The sequence below is a fragment of the Perissodus microlepis genome, chromosome 18, assembly GCF_051167445.1.
Source record: "Perissodus microlepis isolate ML-2025 ecotype Zambia chromosome 18, ASM5116744v1, whole genome shotgun sequence".
Lineage (NCBI taxonomy): Eukaryota > Metazoa > Chordata > Actinopteri > Cichliformes > Cichlidae > Perissodus > Perissodus microlepis.
This window is the reverse complement of record NC_140478.1, coordinates 28,536,974-28,547,454: the sequence shown is the minus strand read 5'-3', so window position 1 is coordinate 28,547,454 and position 10,481 is coordinate 28,536,974. Positions and strand designations below refer to the sequence as shown.

The 10,481-nt window shown below is 39.8% G+C and overlaps 2 non-coding genes across 2 annotated transcripts; one reads left to right on the top strand and one right to left on the bottom strand.

Moving 5' to 3' along the window:
• Positions 1-4,147: 4,147 nt before the first annotated feature.
• Positions 4,148-4,235, bottom strand: trnay-gua (transfer RNA tyrosine (anticodon GUA)). The gene is given in 2 exon segments: positions 4,148-4,183; positions 4,199-4,235. It is a non-coding gene; the product is annotated as a tRNA-Tyr (tRNA).
• Positions 4,236-10,075: 5,840 nt separating this feature from the next.
• trnar-ucu (transfer RNA arginine (anticodon UCU)) lies at positions 10,076-10,168 on the top strand. The gene is made up of 2 exons: positions 10,076-10,112; positions 10,133-10,168. It is a non-coding gene; the product is annotated as a tRNA-Arg (tRNA).
• Positions 10,169-10,481: the final 313 nt, after the last annotated feature.

The window sequence follows — 10,481 nt, the reverse complement described above, 5'->3', positions numbered from 1 at the left end:
GTTGCCCTGGGGATTGTAAATATTCAAAACTTTATCCACCCAACCATCCATTTTCTTACTTATGCAACTCAGTGTCACAGCTCTCATAGGGCAAGAGATGGGTTTCATCCTGGACAGGTCACCATGAGTCATAGGACTAACAGAGAGACCACAACCACACACTTTTATATCCACATCTACCCATTGAATCTCCACACTGAAAGACCTCTCTGTGCTACGAAGCATGATTTTTGCCTTGTCCAGTTAACTTCAGGGTTAACCCAGGGATTCTCCTGCTACAAAGGTAGTTCACTTCTCCCATGGTTATATCACCATGGTAACTTATGCTACCAACCTAACCTTTAAAGGGCCAGGTTGCGTTCCTGATTGGAGATCAACAAATATCAAATCACTACCTACTGACTAGTCAGTTGTCCAAAAAACAGCATCACCTCGAAGATACCTCACACATGCATGTGGTAAGGATTTTTTAATAACATCCCATGTTTTTTGCATTTTACTGGTGAGCAGTAAGAAATATAAATTCTTAGAGGGTTGTCACACCTGCAGTGTTTAGTTCATTTAAACTGAACTCTGGTTCCCTCTTGGTGCCGTTCATTTGTGCAGAACACAGTAATCACACTTAGTTGCAGACCAAAAAAACTGAGGCAAGACATTTGGAGGATGTGGTATCACTGCAGCTCTGAATAACTACAGAGTGGTTAGTTTATGCTGTGAATATGATTTGACCTCAATCCGAGCCAACCGTTGGGTGTACGTTGCAAGTTTGAGCTAAAGAAATCTCCCATAGCGATGCTTAGTATTCAGGGATGAAGGAATGGGGTATAGATGTGCAAATGTCTGTACGGCCTAGCAACTAGTCATGAAATAAACATAAATTTTCCATGTTCTTCAGTAGTACAGAACACAGCACCTTCATCCTGTATTTACCATTGTTGCTCCCTCCCAAGACACATCTGGCCATTAAGCGTTCTAAAGATTCTCGAGAGGCTGCAAATGACACATTTTGGTTTGCTTGAAGTTCACTTGGATTTTTCTCTTTTTGTGAAAAGAAAGTGCCCATGTATTCATGCAATGCTTTTAATAGTAAACTAATGTACAGAATGTTTTCTCTCATACCACTGCTCTGTCTGTAGTAGCTGTGTCATAATAAGTGTTTAACCACTTCATTTGTCCCATAGTACAGTTAAGCCCCTTTTCCATTAGTACTTACTCAGATTGACTTGGTACAGTTCGCCACAGTTTTCAGGGTTTTTCATTAGGTCATAGTACCTGGTACCAGGTGCTTTTTAAGTACCTGCTCGCTCTGGGTTCCAAGCAATCCGAGCAGGTACAAAATGTGATGTCATCAGACTGAGGACTCCACCAACTGGCTGGTCAGTAGTGTCAGTGAAAATTAAAACTGCCATTTTTGAAACCTGGCAACAAGGAAAATGGCTACAAGAAACAACGCTGTGGTCCCAGAGTCTAACAGAAAGCCACAGACCGAGCAGCAGGTCTGTGGCTTGCTTTGAAGTCCACTTTTTCTATGCGTGTTTCTATGACGACAACCACGCATGTTAAGTAGTACTGGATTGCAGTGGAAAACCAGTCAATCCGCATCAGGTCATGGCATCTGTGGCAAGTCAATCCAAGTAGGTACCAATGGAATAGGGGTTTTATATCTTTCTTTGTAAAATTAGCCGCTCTGCTGCCAGTACATTTATCCATAATTGTGCATGGTCAGATGCTGGCAACGCCCTTTCATGTAAACCTGGGGAAATCCTTGGTGTGATAACAAAAAGACACCATGGGTGTGTTGAACTTTCCATATAAAGCTGTGTGTATGGACCAAAAAGGTTTTATTTTAGAAACAGTCATATCACATTAGGACTCCCATATATAGAATATTTATTATACAAAAAAGTTTCAACCACAAAAATGTGGATTCTGGTGATTTTGTTGTTTTCGCATTTTTTGAGATGCACAGCCCTGTAACAGTAGATATGACAAGATTTTTCAAACAATTTAACAGGTAAGAGATAAAACTTGATTTTAAAGGCTAAAATTACCTGTAAAAACTTTGCATTATACGACACATAAAAAATGCTGCTGCTGCTTGTTCACATTAGAAGTGCTGCACTTACTTCTCTGGCTAAAAAAAAAAAAAAAGTTTCCATTTTTAGGATAAAATATCTCAGCATGGCTTTTGTCTTCATAAACGGCCATGCTGTTGCAGTTTACTCAAACAAAGCTATCTGGTCTTGACTTGACTTTCCAGGCCAAATGAATTGCGCCCAGCTGTTGACTAATGGTGCACATTCACCACTAAAGAAACATCATGTCACCACTACTTGTGTCCAGAGTGTGGGTGGTGGGGGAAGGGAGGGGGTGGTTGAGTAAATAGGATGGGGGTTGGGGGCAAAGTGGGAGTAGCACCACTGCATTGTTTGGCTGACAGTGGGACAGCAAGGGGGAACGGGTGGTCCAGGCCCAGAGACAATGCCTGAGAACATGCTGCCTCTCTGCTAAGCCCCTTTTGTGTGGCAGGGAGGGAAACCCCTTACAAATAGCCATCACCAGCGCAATTCATGCCTCTATCATGTTTTGGAAATGTGCTCAGTGGAAACATGGCATGGTCTGAGATCTCATATTGTTGTACACTTTCAGGGCTACGAATAGGGTATTATGAGATTAGCTCAGGGGGATGTTGAAGCATCTGGCAGTGTTGCAGAGAAAACTGGGGTTTGTGTTACAGATGTAAAACAATATACTCATGTATAGAATGCTATGTAAAAAAAAAAATGAGATTAAAAACTTTAACTCTAAAGAATATCACTGCAATTCTCTGAGATTTCCACATGCAGTGAAGATCAGCGTTTCAGCCAACATTTAAATGTTCTTGGTTGTTTCACAATTTACTTATCCATTAACCATTAAGCTGTACAAAAACTCAATATTGGATTGTTGGCTTTGTCACAAAGACTCCAATAAACAAACTTTTCAACTATAATGTGTTCACTTAACTGCGCTAATAATGTGAAACTCTATATTGAGGCTTTAAGAAGAACACCTCCTAAAGCTGAGGCTGTTTATTCTAGAGCTTAAGACTGTATGCAGCAAGGACCTGTTTGGGGGGTGGAAAACATGTCAGAGTCTCCACTTACATTCAACCCAATTAACAATACAATGGTGCAGGGATTTGCAAAGAATCAAGTCAGCCTGTTTGTCAGTATACATTTGTTAATTATTTGTTTAAATTTGGCCACAAACAATAATTATCACCTGCAATTAGGTCAGGGAAAAGGAGAAGGAATTTTCATTAATTGTGTTTAAAATCCTGACAACCCCAATTAGCCAACAGGTCCATCCCGGCTGACACCCAAAGACTGCTTTGCCTGTTGTTGAGATAAAACTCATTATGCTTTCTCCAGTACACTGAATGCCCCACAATACTGGTTAAGCTGGTCAACCCTTCAACTTTAAGATATAATTTGGATGTAAAGTAATCTGGCATGAGGTCATAAAATTTGTGGGCAGATCGCTCTCATTGTGGAAAATGATACAGTGAGACTGGTGCTGATAGTGAGCGTGTGAGAAAGGACATGACCAGTGAGAGTGCAAATAAAATAGCTTTTGGAATGTCAGTATGTTTTGATGTAGCCAAATATCCTACTGAAGTGTCCTTGACAGCAAACATTTTGCTGCTTAGTCAGACTTTTTAGTCTGTTTTTAGTCAGACCAAAAACAAAACGCATACGGCACATACAAAACTTAAATAAGAGCCGTAACTATAATGCCAACAACTATAACACATTTTATGATAGGTTGTCTTCAAGAGATCTGATCGAAAGTGGACTTTAGATTAGATTAGATTAGATAAAACTTTATTAATCCCTCGGGTGGGTTCCTCTGGGAAATTCGGTAATGAGAGTTTAATAGTTCAATAAGAGTAAATAGTATACATTATACAGACATAAATTAACTCTTGCTTAGTTTATTACTATGAGACCTTCTGCCACATTGATTTGATTCAGGAGCTTGTAGTGGCTGAGAAGTTGACACACTTATCAGGGAGTTTACAGTTTACAAGTAACATATGTGACATTCCCAACTGCCAACATTGACGATGTCTGTTTGCCACTCTTACCAAACCACAAAAGCCTCCTCCTTCGAGCCGGAATCGAACCAGCGACCTAAGGATTTCAGCACAACTCTTCTACAGTCCTCCGCTCTACCAGCTGAGCTATCGAAGGGGTGAGCTCTGGGTTTGTTAGGTTGTATATTCTACACACAGCTGTGTTGTGTATATATGCACAGTACTGTAGGTGTACTGATTACTGCTGTTTACTGCTGTAGACTTTTATCAGTTGCAGGTTGCTGGAAGCACTTGACTGCTGACAAAAACAAAGTTGCTATTGGTAAACCAAAAGAGTAAGGCTGTTGGTCAAAACATCAAATAAAAGAAAAATGAGCTGAAACCAAACATGGGTCTGATATTAGCTGGTGTGTTCAATGTCATGGATTAAAATTTTTGTTGAGGAGAATTTTTGTTAATTGACCCAAATTGACCTTTTTTTGTTGGTTTGTGAACTTTGTTTGTGAAGTCACTGTGAAAATCATACATTTCTGTAATAGAGAGTTAAAAAAAAAACAGGAACATACTGTGATTTAATTATTTATCTACTACTTATTTACATTAGTGTTGTATGATTGCGAATGGAAGATGTCTTTTTCAATAGAAAGGCTGTAAAATGTATGAAAATACAGATAAAAGTCTAAAATTTTTGTCCTGCTTCACATTTTCCAAGTGGGCTGATTCTAGCCCCCGGGCCTTATGTTTGACATTACTGGACTATACCTTTTCTTACAAACAAAGCGGCTTTTGGCTGAAAAAAAGACGGTGTCAGTAACACTAAAAGGGATGTTTCCAAAGGCAGTTCACATGCCATTGGTTCTTGATAGTCCATCTTTTATATGCATTCATAATATAAAAACAATATAACAGCATTTTATATACAGTATGGCTGAAACTACACAGAGACAGGAGAAACTCCAGATTCTTTCTCTCATTATAGCAACAGAGTAACACTGAATATCCATACTGTCATTTGATCTATTTTTAAAACAGGAATATCGTTTCAATATCTTTAAAATTGCTTCCTGCTTCTATGCAAAGTTAGTCAGCTTCTTGCTTGGTTCACAACCGAACGGCTCAGCGAAGGTCATTGTAGCACGTGAAGGCAGAATGTTTCCTGCTGACTTTCCGCACCCAGATCTTCCCATCCTGTGAGCAGGTTTGAACTTGTGCCTTTATCCAGTCACATTTATCTCTAGGGATGTCAGATCTGTTATGAACTGATTTGCTACCCAAGCATAGATAACCTAATGTGAAATGTAACTACTGAGTATCCTGTAAAGTCTACAGAGGTATACTGAAACTGTTTTACCTCTGCCCCTTAGATCCAGAAACATTTTTCTTAAACTTCACCTATTGGTGACTTTAAGGACACAACCAGATGAATCATAAATTCAACAACTGCTCATGAATCTGTTATTGCATCATTTCAGATGAGTCAGTTGGCTAAGCAGGATGTTAATATTTCCCAGTCGTCCATATGCGTTGCATTTCCTTCTCAATAGAAAACAGAATGCTTCCCTTATGACCTTGACTTTTTTTAAGCTGACAAGGAGCTTCCTCCACTGCTTATTAGTCTTCAGACCGTCCATGTTTTGCATTTAGCGCAAACAAAACACCAACGAAAACTCTTCAAAACCAAGAGAGTCATCCATTTGTGACATGATCCCAGCAGTTTTTATGACTCCAGAAAAAATAAACTGCAAATTACTCAACATTTGGATCAAAGTCCAACAATAACCGTCTATTCTACAGAGGATCAATAGAGCTGATAATTGCAACAATGGGCTAAATTGAATTGAATATTGCTTTATTTTAAAGTTGCTACTAATTCCACAAATTGAAAACGAGGCAAAGCACAGTACAATAATTATAACAGTCATTTGAGTTCATTTCCATTAAATTATAGCACATTCCAGCCATTTTTAAAATATGTGCGTATTCATAAATTCCGGGCACAGGCACATGAACCTCAACCTTTGTTAATATGAATATATTGTGAGACATTTGCATAATCCACTTCATAATCCACTGCAGCACTCGGCAGTAACAAAGATAAGGAGGGGTAGCCACTGTTTCTCCTGGGAACGCTACACAGATAAACGGAGGAAAAGAGACCCACTTTCTGCTCCTATTATGAGATAAAAACAAGGGAAGGCTTTGCAAAGTTTTCACTTTCCAATGAATTTTCCTTTTAGAGACAGATGGTGGTGGAATATCATTATTTGTATGGGTTTTTTTTCTTTTTTTTTCTTTTTTTATTTCACAGACACTGAAATTTACTGAATTTCCACAGAGATGAGGTGCATGGGTTATTTATGTATCAACCGCAGACACAGCATGCTGATTGTATTACCCCGCTTCTGCTTCACGGAGACACTAAAATATGTTTCTTGCAGGAAGTGTTTTTCACACAAAAATTGAAAAACCTCCTGTGTGCAGTGAGAGGAATCACAGGGTGACAAATGAGCAAACAGAAAGCAAACTCCCAGCTCGTCCTCAACATCACTAATGAGACCCGTTTTTAGCTTCAGTATGGATGGAAAAGTGTATGTGTGCCTGCACCTGTGTGTGTGTGTGTGTACTCGACTTTCTGAGTGCATGAATGTGTATTTCGTGACTGAGGCAGTGAAAAGCTCTCTTAAGTCTCCCAATCGTTCCAAATTGGCCTGTGGGACGATGCCACCACACAACTACATCCATCCCCACTGTTCTGCATGCATTCCTGGTGTGTGTGTGTGTGTGCGTCTGCATGTGTGTGTGTGTGTGTGTTTGGACAATGGCAACACTTCCTTTTTGCCCTAATAGGCAGGGAGCCTCGGCCATTGTGGTCTGATTAGGGTTCCCATTCAAGCTCTCTGGGATTTCTAATTGCGAGGCCTTGTGCAGCAAATTCCCCCTCACTTCCCACCCCACTACACTCCCCTCACGACTACTGTAAGACTTAATGAGACACAATTACTGCCCCCTAGGAGTCCTAGAGCAAGCCAATCACAAAGAGACATAGACCCCCAGTGAATGGCCACTCAGCAGAGAAAGAGACAGAAAGAGGGAGCAGGAGGGAAGGGAGAATCATAAGCCCTCATTGTCCAGAGAAAGCACAGAGAGAAGCCTTTTTTTGGAGAAATATAAATGTTTTTATTTAATGCCGGCTCATAATTAGGCCCCTGAGAGGAAAAAGGAGAGCCAGAGGAGTGGAGAGGGCGGGGAGTTCAATAGGAAAAAAGGCCTGTAGGTACAAAAGAAGGAGAATGACATGTTAGACTTGCAGAGGAGGGTGGGGGGAGGAGGTGGAGGGGGGAGGGAAAAGGAGAAAAGAAAAGGGGACAAATAGATACTGAGGTGAAAAAACACAGAGGCAGAAAAAGAGAACAAAACCAAGTGGAAAAACTTGACAGGACTTTCTTCTTTTCTTCTTGTCTTTTTAGCATTTTAAGCCTATTTGGCGTGGGAAATGGCCTGACATTGAATGATTTGTGCCAGGCAAAGTGAAAAGCCGAGGCAGTCGCTATGTTTTGCAGGTTTGGCACTTCACGTTTGGCTTAAGAGGTGAAATATTCCCCGTTTTGAGGAGCCTTTCTGCCAAAACTGTGGGAAGCAATATAACGGGGACTTACACAAGTTTGGATTTTGAAAGAGCTGCAATAAAAGACACAATTTGCAGACACCTCTTGATTGTATGGGAACATTTACTGTATTATTCTTCCAGATTAGTACAGATATTGTTTCAGGATGTCACGTCTGGGAATTTTGAAGTTTTTTTTCATGTAAAGGAGAGTGTAGTGCAAAAGCTGAGCCCTTTTATGATGGTAACACACAGGAATCAGACACAACGGATATCACTGACCAAATAAAAGACTTGTTCTCTTGTGAAATGCTGCATTCTTGGTTTAATTCATAGTGCAGTATAATACCCAACCACCTGGAGGAATGGCAGGTGTGACCTTCCACAAAAAATATGAACAAACAGTACAAATAAAAAGCTTTTAAAGATGTCTGAGTTGGGTTTTTTCCCTTCAAGATACACTTGTACACAGAACGCACTGTTTAACATTCTCAGAGTGCTTAGAAAAACCTCACGGGGCAGTCATAGTCTTTTGGCAAGAACCTAATCTGAAAATCTCACTCACTTTTCTTGCTCTTGACTAAACAAGCAGACGTCGTTAGTGCATCTTTGCCCTGTAAACCCATATACACACACACACACACAGGGACATAAACAGCAACACATATAAACACATACACACTGGTTTTCAGTGTTGTAACAGTTTAGAGGTCTCCTGCAAGGTTTCTGAGCTCGCGTAGCTCCATGTCACATCCTGTTTTGTTTGTCACTTGCAGACTTTGTTCCACTGATTCACAGATACCCCAAAGCCAGGGCAATGTAACAGTAAAACACTGATGAAGCAAGAAAGTATGGAGAGTTGTAAAAAGTTATTGTAAAATTTTTACAAACAATTTATGAGGATCAAAGAGTTTAACAGGTTTGTTCACCCGTAAAGACAAGAAAACTACACAGGACACCTTCAACACACTGCTGGCATATATGAGCTTAAAAATGCCTTCAAATATTTAGTAAGTGGTGATCTGGCTGCAATGCAGATGCATCACCACAACACTTTTGTCAACTTCTAGTGTGTATTAAGAAAGGGAAACAATTCTCAGGGTCCTGTTTGATGATATGAAAGCAGTAAGCCTACTACAAACTGCTCACTTTGTCATTATTTTGGGAGTATTTAATTAATCATCCGTGCCGTGCAGCCAGCAAAAGACAGAGCAGCTAAACTGATCCAGCGGCGCAGCCATTATTAACTCATGTCGCCTCTGATGTCACTCTAGAGGCAAAGACGGCTCATTTCACTAAGTGCGTATTTCCTGGATTCCTCTGTTCTCACTTCTCCTCTTAATTTCTTCAGATGAGACATGTAAGATGTGAGGGAAAGACTTAAATGAAGAAAGCAAGGCATCTGAGATAAGATACACTAATTTCTCTCTTTAAAATTATTTTAAGCTCAAACGTGCTCACGCTCGCTTTCCCTCTGTGTCACACACACACAAACGGACACACGCACACACCGCCTTGGCCCCATGTTCCTTTCAGTGTGTGCAGCCTCTCAGCAAGTGACTGAACCCCCTTTGTTCAGCAGTGACCCTCTTAAGCGCAGGTTGAAGCCTGCAGCCATTCCACTTTGGATTTGGACCCTATCGCGTGTCACACAGCTAAGTCGACCAGGACCAGGCCTCTTCACTCAGACACATGGCAACAAGTACCCATTCACATCAGCAGGGTTTAAGCTAAAATAACACATTTATGAGCAACTGTAGAGCCCTTAGTCTGTTTGCTTCCTTTGAATACAACAAAGGAAAAACATCTATTGTCCTCTATTATGCCAAAATACTTTATTAAAAATGCAGTCTGGCTTTTCAATAAGCTGTTTAAAACAAATGGGTTTAAGTGAACAAATCTAAGTTGCTAATAGTTATTTATCTTTATAGTGACCATGCCCCTTTTGCATGTAACCCCAAGCTGAAAACTCGGTCTGTATTCAAACATTCAAGTCAAGTTTCATCGAGGTCAGCTATCTTTAGATTTCATAATATAAAAAATGGAACAAACCAATCTACATGTGTTTCAAACAAAAAAGAAAAATAGATTCAGATGGATTCAATATTCAAGCATCAAAAACTCCACAAATGCACTAATTTTTATTTATATTTTCCCTTATTACTGACATTGTAGAGAGGACATTACAGTGTATGCTGTTCTCTTTTGCTATTGGTCTTGACTAAAATCACTAAAAGCAAAACATGTAAATTTTATAAGAGACACTCAATTTTATCTGTTACCTGTCCCAATCCATAGGAATTAATGCACAGTATGAATTAGTGGTAATTCCCAAGAAGATTCAGTCACATTTTCAGATGAAAGGAGAAAGGGACAGCAGCATGCCTGCATGTGGCCCTGTGGCGCAATGGATAGCGCATTGGACTTCTAGTTAAAGACATAGAGATGTAATTCAAAGGTTGTGGGTTCGAGTCCCACCAGGGTCGCTGTTTTCTATCTGAACAAAAGATTATGGGCTGTTTCACTTAGATGATAAAACACAAAGAAGGTTTTAGATGGGGGTGTAAATTGTCGATGAAAATATTTAAATTTATTAATTTAAATGAATTAAATTCATATGATGCGTTAGAAAGAATAAAATAAAATGTTAGAAATAAGTAGTTTTCCCAACTGTATCCATTGCCATAAATGTGCAGATTGTGCGCAGGTATCAAGATGACGCCACATGATGCAACTGATTAAAGCTCATTTGCACTGAAAACAAGCGAGCTTAACTCACCTATTTGGCAGATTTTATAA